Source organism: Cherax quadricarinatus, chromosome 25 (assembly GCF_038502225.1).
Source record: "Cherax quadricarinatus isolate ZL_2023a chromosome 25, ASM3850222v1, whole genome shotgun sequence".
Taxonomy (NCBI): Eukaryota; Metazoa; Arthropoda; class Malacostraca; order Decapoda; family Parastacidae; genus Cherax; species Cherax quadricarinatus.
The window spans coordinates 10,548,616-10,559,745 of NC_091316.1; the positions used below are offsets into that span (position 1 = coordinate 10,548,616).

The 11,130-nt window shown below is 41.5% G+C and overlaps 1 protein-coding gene across 12 annotated transcripts in view; it reads left to right on the forward strand.

The window, feature by feature from the left end:
* LOC128689952 (uncharacterized) overlaps positions 1–11,130 on the forward strand; it is a 1,227,005-nt gene that overhangs the window by 510,733 nt on the left and 705,142 nt on the right. The window lies entirely within an intron of this gene.

Genomic DNA, 11,130 nt, shown 5'->3' on the forward strand with positions numbered 1-11,130 from the left:
CAAGACAATAATACTGTAAGTATTAACATTGTTTAGGAATATTCACCACAGAATATTTTCTTATATATTAGAACAATATTCTGGTGATATTAAGACTACTTAGGGAAGTTTTACGTATTTTTCAATATTTATTTGGTATTTTATGAAAAAAAATGGTAAGGTTAAGGAAAGCAGCTGATTCTGGGAGGTATGGAGGGAGTAGAGGACGTGAACACCAGTGGCTCAGTCAGTGAAGGTGTGACCATCGTAGTGAGAGGTTGTATGTGTTGTGGTAGGGTGTCTTACATCGCTTTGTTTCTTGTGTGAAGCGGTTTACAAAGAATTGTGATCTATTTAGGAAAAAGCAGCTTTTGTTCTGGTTGTGGCAACGGTTACACCTGGATCCTATGGTGTGTTTTCTGTGTGAAGGAACTAACGTCATGTGTGAGACCATGGTAACCACGACCAGTGTGAGTAAAATGGTTAGGGTTTGGGAGAAAATGCAATAAAATCTTGCGTATTGTTTAATAGTTGAATTAAAGTGTTTTTAATTGTGTAATATTATTCTTATATATTTCTAACGTTATAATGTTATTTTAAAATCTTTCATGATAATCCTACCATTTACAAGAAGTTTTCGGATATGATACGCACCCAAGCATAATACATACATTGAAGGTAGGAGGGAGAGAGAGACGCTACCATAAACCAGGAAAACTTCTCATCATGTGTTAGTTTTTTTTTATGTTCACCTTTATTATTTTCCTGGTGTTCATTATCTTCTTTGGTTGAGGTATCATCTGCTGCTGCCGAAAGAAAATTGTTGACATCACATGTGGTGAGGCTGCGCACATTCTGACGCACCGCTAAACAAGCCCACTTACTCTTAAATGTTCTGTAAATTTGTCTTTATTATCACTACTCATCATCTTCTTCTTCTTCTCATTCTTTTTCTTCTTTCTAATTTTATTCTCGTTCATTTTTCTTTTTCTTTGTAGTATTAGTACTATTTATAATTATTACATCAGCATTAATCGTCATTGCAATTATTACCATGATAACAGTTAATGTGATAAATGGATAAACGAAAAATTTTAGCAACACTCGGGTATCTTTATTCTCGAAACGCTTTCGCCAGCCAGTGGCTTCATCAGTCCGAAGATGAGAAGGAGTTTGAGGTAATCAGTCCCTCAGCCTGGAGATGTATGTATAATGTTCGCCAAGACCATAGTCCTGGCACGGGTCCCAATCTTGCGATGACCCGTCTCTGGCTCCCGATGGAGAAAGGTTTCCACAATGATGCGACGCATGCCGCTCAAGTGCCCCTCTGGTCAGTAGATGAATGGTTCAGAGAACCGACATGTTGATAAATTAGACACATGTGCAACTCTTGGGTATCTTTATTGAGGAAACGTTTCGCCACACAGTGGCTTCATCAGTCCATACAAAGGAGAATCTTGAAGAACAGGAGGAGAATGAGGTAATCAGTCCCTCAACCTTGAGTCGATGTGGTCAGTCCATCAATTCAAGATTGATGGACTGACCACATCGACTCAAGGTTGAGGGACTGATTACCTCATTCTCCTCCTGTTCTTCAAGATTCTCCTTTGTATGGACTGATGAAGCCACTGTGTGGCGAAACGTTTCCTCAATAAAGATACCCAAGAGTTGCACATGTGTCTAATTTATCAGCCCCTCTGGTCAGTTCAACTGGTGCATCTCATAAGCGACACCATATGTAACTATGGACACTAACGAGGAGGAGGATATGTCATTATTACAGGTAACAGCTTGTCTGGTTCGTTGACCCCATGGTACACTAGTGTGGCCGCAGTCATCTCTGGGTCCTCTTCGGGAGGGAATATCACCCCTAGTTGCCTGCGGAGTGTCTCAGTAGCTTCGCACTCTAGAAGATAGTGTGTTAGGGGCCGCTGGACAACGTGCTGACAGTACTGGCACATCTCCTCCTCAGCCTTGTCTACCATCATCTTGGCTGTGGGAAAGCCCAAACGAAGCCGATGGATGGCGGTACACTGCGCTCTGGACCAGCTTCTATCATATGGAGGGGGTTCTCCCTGAGTCGCTGCTCGGTACCACTGTTGAGATGGGGTATCACCTAAGACCTCCCCCATAAGTTTCGTGGCTGGCAGCCACCAGTTTGGTCTGTCGTAGACTGATTGGGACAGTAATCCCAACATGTGGATAGTCTGTTGCTGCCTTGGCTGCATCATCTGCCGCCTCATTTCCCCGGATGCCAGCATGGCTGGGGATCCAGTTCAATGTCGATCTATTACCCTGAACTTCTAAGGCTGTCATTATGCTCAGGATCGATGTGATGAGGAGAACATTATCCTGTGGTTGAGGATGGGAGAGGGCATTGATTGCAGAGGTGGAATCAACATGTATGACAGGTCGGAGTCGATGTCGTAGGGCATGTGACAATGCCTGCTGAATCGCCACCAGCTCAGCTTGAAGGATCGTGCAGTGGTCAGGGAGTCGCCAGCCCACTGCCTGGAGATGATGTTTCCGGGGTTTATATGCGGGAGGCAGGTGAGGCGAAGCAGTTGGAGGCAGCATCACTGGTGGAAGTAGGTCAGGCCAATAGGTTAAGCAAGCGTTGAAAAAAAAAATCAAGATCTCAAGATGGTGCTGTATCACAAGTGTTGTTTTATAAATGGTTCAGAAAATCGACAAGTTGATAACTGAGACACTTGAGTAACACTTGGGTATCTTTATTCTGAAAGCTAAGTGTTGCTCAAGTGTCTCAGTTATCATTTTCTCGGTTTTCTAAACCATTTAAGTAATAATAAGTAATGTTGATAGAATTACCGACAATATGTTAGGTAAAAGGACACGTGCAACTAATGTGACATTTTTATTGTAACAGTTTCAGGAGCTTTGTCAAAACTTCTACCAAACGTAATAATAAGACATTGTCACCTTCATAATCTCATCCCCTCCGACGCAGGGGCGTGGTTTAAGCGGCTTAGCATGCAAACCCAGCATTGCTTTGGACATTAATTTTGGGGATATTTTCCCTTTCATTTAAGTTTTCAGACACTGCTGTTGATGCGGATATGGGTTATGCAGTTTGAAAAAACATGAGAATGAATTGATCACGACAGTAGCAGATTGATAATGATAGTGTAAATACACAACCCGCACATCAGAGAGTTAAACTTACGACGACGTCTCGGTCTGACTAGGACCATTAATCAAAGCCACACTAACACAAAAGTGAAGGAGCCATTATATATAGGCGAGGAGGACAGGGACAGAACCAAGAGAGGAAGGAAAAGAAATCAGGGTAGTGGTAAGGCTGGTGGTGGAAGTAGTGGCTACCCTTCCTCTCTTGGTCCTGTCCCTGTCCCCTACGCATATATATACTGGCTCCCTCACTCTTGTGTTAGTGTGACTTTGTAAATGGTCCAAGTCGGACTGAAACGTCGTAAGCTTTTCTCTCTCCTATGTGCAAGTTATTTGAGTTTTGTTCCAGTCACTGTATTGTGCCTTTTTGTTCTTTATAGTGTAAATTTGATAATGTTTAACATTCTGAATAACTAAACGGATCCTCTGTTTTATGAATTAAATATAACAAAAAACGTAACACCATCATCATTACTAACCATCATAATAATTACAAAAAATTTTTATGGTAACTATCATCACTATCATGAGTATAATCATTACCATCATCATCGTTATTTGCCTCTTTTAACCACGTCATTATTTTTTAAAAATCACTAAGGTATCTTTCGTGACCTCGGTGAACTGTTGATGAAATATGATGTGTGCTACTTTGGTACTGGTAAACTTCTTATAATCCAAGGAAGTGGAGCTACCCTCTTGTTCCTCGAGTCCAAGCTGATCACCTCCCACTCCTGGTTGTTCGCTTCACCATTAGTGAATAAATCTATTGTTTTGTGGATTTGTGTATGAGTGACCTCCTTTAATGAAACCACCATGACCCTTGACCTTAGTTTAACCGGAAAGACGGACTGTCAAATATTAGGTCACTGTTGAAAATTCTTTGGAAACCATTAAACTGGTGTGAAAGAACCTGGTGGCTAATCCTTTACCTGAAATGACCTCGTTTGTTATGTCGGGCGTTTCTTCTAGGTAACGGGCAAGTTTAATTACAAGAATATTATAATGTACTGCACTTCTCACGAAACAGGTTGCCGCACTTTATCAGTATATTACTGGTATACGGTTGATGATTAAGACACGTGTGCAACAGGAATCTTTGTTGAAACGTTTCGCCTACACGGTAGGCTTCTTTAGTCAAATACAGAGGCAACAGGTGTAGTAGTGGAATGAAGATGATGCAATCAGTCCATCAATCTTTCACTGCTACACCTGTTGCCTCTGTATTTGACTGAAGAAGCCTACTGTGTAAGCGAAACGTTTCAACAGTAAAGATACCCAACCGTTGCACATGTATTTTAATCATCCACTTGACGATATTTTATACCATTTTCACCATAACTGGTATACTGTACCGACAGTTAGATTAATAAGACACATGTGCAAATTGAGGTACCATTATTCGCGGCCCACAGGATGAAAACTAAACAATCTTTTCCCAGGAAGTATCACCTACACAGCTGGCTTCTTCAGTCTAGTATATAGGTGAATGATATATTGAATATCTCCACTTCAACGATCGTCCATATATTAGTCACCTCACTAATATATGGACTAAGCAGCCTGTGGTGCAGGCGAAACGTCTTAGGAATGAAGATAGCTAAATGTTACTCATGTGTTTTATTTATTCATAATTTATCAGTTTTCATGCGTGTGTAAAGGAAAAAAGTATATATCTTATACTAGGTATGTATTTTTGCTTGCATTCACAGCTTATACATTTCTTGAGTTCTTTCTTCTGGTAATCCCAGGATGAGTGCATGTCAGTGCCACCTGTGATCTAGAGTTCTAACTTTCAGGCTGACATCTGGGTCGGCTTTACTCTCTCTTGTGTCTTTGTTTACTTCTGGCACTGGGAGATAGTTATGGGTCACCTTACCTACCGTCTACCACCTGCCAACTGTAAATATCTGGTCTTGTGTGAGCTTATTTGGTTAGTATGTGGTTTCGTGACTCAACCGGTAGCGGGGTCAGCTCACAACTGAACTGACTCGTCAGGGGTTCGGTCCCTGGACGAGTGAAAGCTTAGAGCATGTTTCCTTAAACCTGCTTCTCCTGTTCATTTAGCAGTAAATAGGTACCTACTCTTAGCCGATTGTTGTGGTCCGCATCCTGGGAAAGAGAATTAAAGAACCCCAGTGGAAAATAAGCCAGTCTAATGATAGCGGCTTATCCTAGGTTACTATCCCACCGGGTTAATAATCCAAATAAACTCTTTTGGGTATCATCACTCACCTAACTTGGCTCAGTAATTTCTTGCTATTAAAGCAAACTTTTAGATGATATTAATAGGAATTTGCAATTTTACTTCGGCAAAAGTGTGGGACCCGCGAAGCTTATCTAGCTGACTAAGCTGATGTGGCCCATAAATCTTATCAAAGCTGACTTAAGCTGGTGGCCTACCACAGTGTCCATTCCAGGTATAAACTGAAAAGGTTAAATGACCGATGGTCATAATGGGAGAGGTGATGGTCATAATGGGAGAGGTGATGGTCATAATGGGGGAGGCGATGGTCATAATGGAGGAGGCGATGGTCATAATGGGAGAGGTGATGGTCATAATGGGGGAGGCGATGGTCATAATGGGGGAGGCGATGGTCATAATGGAGGAGGCGATGGTCATAATGGGGGAGGCGATGGTCATAATGGGGGAGGCGATGGTCATAATGGGGGAGGCGATGGTCATAATGGGGGAGGCGATGGTCATAATGGAGGAGGCGATGGTCATAATGGGGGAGGCAATGGTCATAATGGGAGAGGTGATGGGAATGATGAGAAATGGCAAAATATGAATGTGTAGGAGAAAAAAAATGGAAAATATAAGGCAAGCAGCAACAGCAGCACGACCAGCAGCAACAGTAGCAGCAGCAGCCTCATTAGTAGAAGCAACAGAAGCAGTAACAGAATCAACACTAGTAGAAACAACAGACTAGTAGAAGCACCAACGGTAAAGCAGCAGCTGTAGTAGCAGGAGAATCACCAACAGTAGCAATAGCAGCAAAAGTAGAGCCGGTAGCAACAGCAGCAAGAGTAGAGTCAATAGTAACAGCAGCAAAAGTAGAGCCAGTAGCAACAGCAGCAAAAGTAGAGCCAGTGGCAACAGCAGCAAAAGTAGAGCCAGTAGCAACAGCGGCAAAAGTAGAGCCAGTAGCAACAGCAGCAAAAGTAGAGTCAGTAGCAACAGCAGCAAAAGTAGAGCCAGTAGCAACAGCAGCAAAAGTAGAGTCAGTAGCAACAGCAGCAAAAGTAGAGTCAGTAGCAACAGCATCAGGGAAAGGAAATGTAGAGCAAAATATGCGCAGGTGGAATGTCTGGTCACACTCAGGAGAGAATCCACCACTCCTCCTGACATCCCCCACTTGTCACGGTTAACGTGTGTGTGTGTGTGTGTGTGTGTGTGTGTGTGTGTGTGTGTGTGTGTGTGTGTGTGTGTGTGTGTGTGTGTGCGCGTGTTACCATTTTGTCAAAGGGACTTGTCGATTAGACACTTGGCCTTGCTTGACATTGCTTTATCTATGTATTATTTAGCACTAGTTTTTATACTGAACAGCTAATTAATATAATGAATAAGTACTAAGGGAGAAGGTATTATAATTTGAAATGAAAGTTATTTAATAAATTCACAAATTATATACCATTTCGCATCTTCCTCATCTCGGTTCTTTATTGTAAACTTATTAATTAATATAGAGATATATTAAGATACGTGATAGGTCAAGGTGTCTTATTAATGAAAATAATATACCAAACGTTTTAAGCAAATATTCTAAAATTTCTTGCATCAGGTAAAGCATAAATTGCAGATGCAATCCTGTTAAAACAAAGACCAACCCATAAGGTTTCTTTCAAGTCTACAAGAATAAATTTAGACTCTCTTACTATTAGCGACAAAGAAATGTCTACCATTTTTAACACGTATTCCTTCTGTGTTTTTACGCAAGAGGATACCAATGAACTTCCAGGAATTAATAAATATACTAGTCAGGACGAAAATAACTATGTATTATCAAAGTCACTAGGGACATGGTCCTCAGACAACTAGATAGATTGAAGCCAAACAAGTCACTGGAACCTGATGAGCTGCTTTGAAGGTTAGAAAGAAGTGTATTGAAGAACTTGACAAAACAAGAGCTAGTCTTGTCAGCATATCGCTACAAGCAGGTATCATAGTGAATAAGTGGAAAATGGCAGATGTGATAGCCATTTGCAAAGCGGGAGTTAGGTCCTTAGCTTCAAATTATAGACCAGTCAGCCTGACCGTAGTTGTAGCAGAGTTGATGGAATCAATAATTGTGGATGAAATTCAAAGCCATCTTGAAAGATACAATTTGATCAAGTAATCTAAGCGCGGTTTTACAAAGGAGCGTTCTGCCTTACGAACTTACCAGCCTTTTTTCATTAAGGTATTGGAGGCAGTAATACGATATTGTATGTATGGAGTTCAGTAAGTACCTTGATAGACTTCCACACAGGAGACTGTTGAAGAACGTAGTGGCCCGTGATATAGAAGAAGTGATCTTGGTCGAGTTAGAGATCACCGACAGCATAAGTGGGGAGAAATCAGAATTGGGGAATCGTTAGAAATGGTGTGCCACAGGGGTCATTATTGGACCCATTGTTGTTCACAATCAATATTAACGACATAGATAAGGAAATAGTGACATAATTTAATTGATACTAAAATAGGTCGTCATAATTCTGATAAGGACCTAGAAGGCTACAGTATGATCCGGTTAGGTTGATGTAGTCGAAGAAGCGGCAGATACAATGTTGGCAGATGTAAGGTTCAGATCCAAGGAAAAGAAAATAATTATGGCACTTGTAAGTTAAACAACGTAGATCTTGGTCAGAGGGGATGCGAAAAGGATATAGGAGTCATGGTTAGCAGAAGTTTAAAACCGAGACAGCAGTGGATAAGTTTACACTGAAGTTAATAAAATTCTTGGCTTCATATCACGAAGTATAAATAAAAGAAATCCTGAGGTAAGGTTTCATTTAGATTATGCTATTCAGTTCTGGTGTCCATATTACAGAATGGACATAAATGCGCTGGGAAACATTCAGAGATGATGTAATTGATCCTATGTATCCGAAACCTTTCCTAAGAAGATGTAAACACTGAATTCGCACTCTTTGGAAAGACGTAGAATTAAGGGAAATATGGTTGACATGTACAAATAGAAAACAGGAATAAATAAAGGGGATATAAATAACGTGCCAAAAGTATCTAATCAAGACAGAACTCGCAACAGTGGATTCAAGTTGGACAAGTCTAGATTTACAAAGAGTATAGGAAAGTTTTGGTTTAGCAATAGAGTTGTAGATGTATAGAGCCAACTCACAGGTATCGTCACTAAAGCGAGAAGTATGGGTAGTTTTGAAAATAGGTTGGGTAGGTACACGAGTGGGTATGGATGGGTGTGAGTTGAACCACCTTACCCTGGGCCAATGGACATACTACAGTGTTCCTTCATTCTTATGTCCTTAAGGTGCGAAGCACTCTATATATTGAGACAACGTTTCGCTCTGTGTAGAGCTTTCATCGAATCATGACTCTTAGCTCTATACAAAGTGAATCGTTGTGTCAGTAAAAGCCAGTTCTGCAATCCGTCCTTTCTTCACGGTTATCTGCAGTACGTTGTTTAGATCATCCTGTATACGTTTTGGGTAATTTTGTTAGGTTATGTGAGTTTGTTTTTATAAGTGTGATAGTTACTAGGCAGGGTCGGCGATACTTACCTCGGTCACCTCAACATGATTGTTATAAATAAATCTATCGTCATTACACTCATTATTATTATTATTACAGTAGCCTATTGACTTTACCATCACCACCAATCAAAACCACCGTTAACAACCATCATCACATGAAGTCGCCACCACCAACAGCTACTCACCACCTCCGCTACTACCCATCTCATCTACCCATAACCATTCACCACCATCACCAACTACAATAACTAACACGTTCATAACCATACCATGATAAGAGCGCACCAGAAACTGACCTTATTCTGTTCACTGGCGCCATTGCAAGTCGTGTGTATGACTTAATCGTCACCAGGACCATCTTAGTCACATCCTGTTGCCCGCCTCTCCTCCTCACTGCATTATTACTTTAACCTACTTTATAAGTTTTAATTAATGCAAGACCTAGAAACTAGATATTTATTGTTACTAGGTGTATGTGCGTATATTTGTGTATATGTATAAATGTGTGTGTACTCACCTATTTGTACTCACCTATTTGTGGTTGCAGGGGTCGAGTCACAGCTCCTGGCCCCGCCTCTTCGCTGATTGCTACTAGGTCCTCTCTCTCCCTGCCCCATGAGCTCTATCATACCTCGCCTTAAAACTATGTATGGTTCCCGCCTCCACTACGTCACTTTCTAGGCTATTCCACGGCCTGACTACTCTATGACTGAAGAAATACTTCCTAACATCCCTTTGATTCATCTGAGTCTTCAACTTCCAATTTTGACCTCTTGTGTCTGAATCCTTTCTCTGGAACATCCCGTCTTTGTCCACCTTGTCTATTCTGCGCAGTATTTTATATGTCGTTATCATGTCTCCCCTGACCCTCCTGTCCTCCAGTGTCGTCAGGCCGATTTCCCTCAACCTTTCTTCGTAGGACAATCCCCGTAGCTCTGGGACTAGTCTTGTTGCAAACCTTTGCACTTTCTCTAATTTCTTGACGTGCTTGACTAGGTGTGGATTCCAAACTGGTGCTGCATACTCCAGTATGGGCCTGACGTAAATGGTATACAGAGTCTTAAACGAATCCTTACTGAGGTATCTGAACGCTGTCCGTAGGTTTGCCAGGCGCCCGTATGCTGCAGCAGTTATCTGATTGATGTGCGCCTCAGGAGATATGCTCGGTGTTATGCTCACCCCCAGATCTTTTTCCTTGAGTGAGGTTTGCAGTCTTTGGCCATCTAAACTATATTGTGTCTGCAGTCTTCTTTGCCCTTCCCCAATCTTCATGACTTTGCATTTGGCAGGGTTAAATTCAAGGAGCCAGTTGCTGGACCAGGCTTGTAGCCTGTCCAGGTTTCTTTGTAGTCCTGCCTGATCCTCATTCGATTTGATTCTTCTCATTAACTTCGCATCATCTGCAAACAAGGACACTTCTGAGTCTACTTCGACTCAGTGAATAAGTGGTCACTACGTAGTGACCACTTATTCATTTTTAATATCCCCGCTTTTTCGAAATACACACACACACACACACACACACACACACACACACACACACACACACACACACACACACACACACACACACACACACACACACACACTCAGGCCTAGTGTCTAATCGACATGTGCCTAGGACAAAATGGTAACTAACACACACATTTATACGTGATATCATAAAATCAGTCACAATCTTCCTCTTCTGATATTTTATTAGAGGAGAAAAAAGACAGCTTGTAGAACAAGCTTGTTACTGGAAAAGCGTTTCGCACTTTATAGAGCTTTATCAACTTATGACTTGATAAAGCTCTATAGTTGAACAGAGAGAATAACTGTCCCAGTGAAAGCTTGTACTGCAACCTGTCTTTAATTCACGTTATGATGTTGCTTGTAAAGAAACTTGTCAGCAAGCAACTCAGTACCTTGCGGGATAAGACACATGTGCAACACCTGGGTGTCTTGAAAGATGGGACCCAAGTGTTACACATTAACTTGTCGGTGCTGTATACCATCAGTTACAAGATACCGCAATATCTTGCTGGCCGAACTGTTAATACAGAAGAAAAATCAGACCTACTAGAAGTATTTAAATGTTAAGTAAAACGTGTTCTCATGCTGTAGTTAGTGTAATGATGATAATTGACACTAAAGACTGCCCGATGATTATTATTCTGAAGGGTAGAGAAGCAGCCTGTGTACCATCCAGGCCATGCAGTCTGCATGCCAACCTAGCCTTGTAGCCTGCATACCAACCAAGCCTTTCAGCCTGCATACTAACCAAGCCTTTCAGCCTGCATACCAACCAAG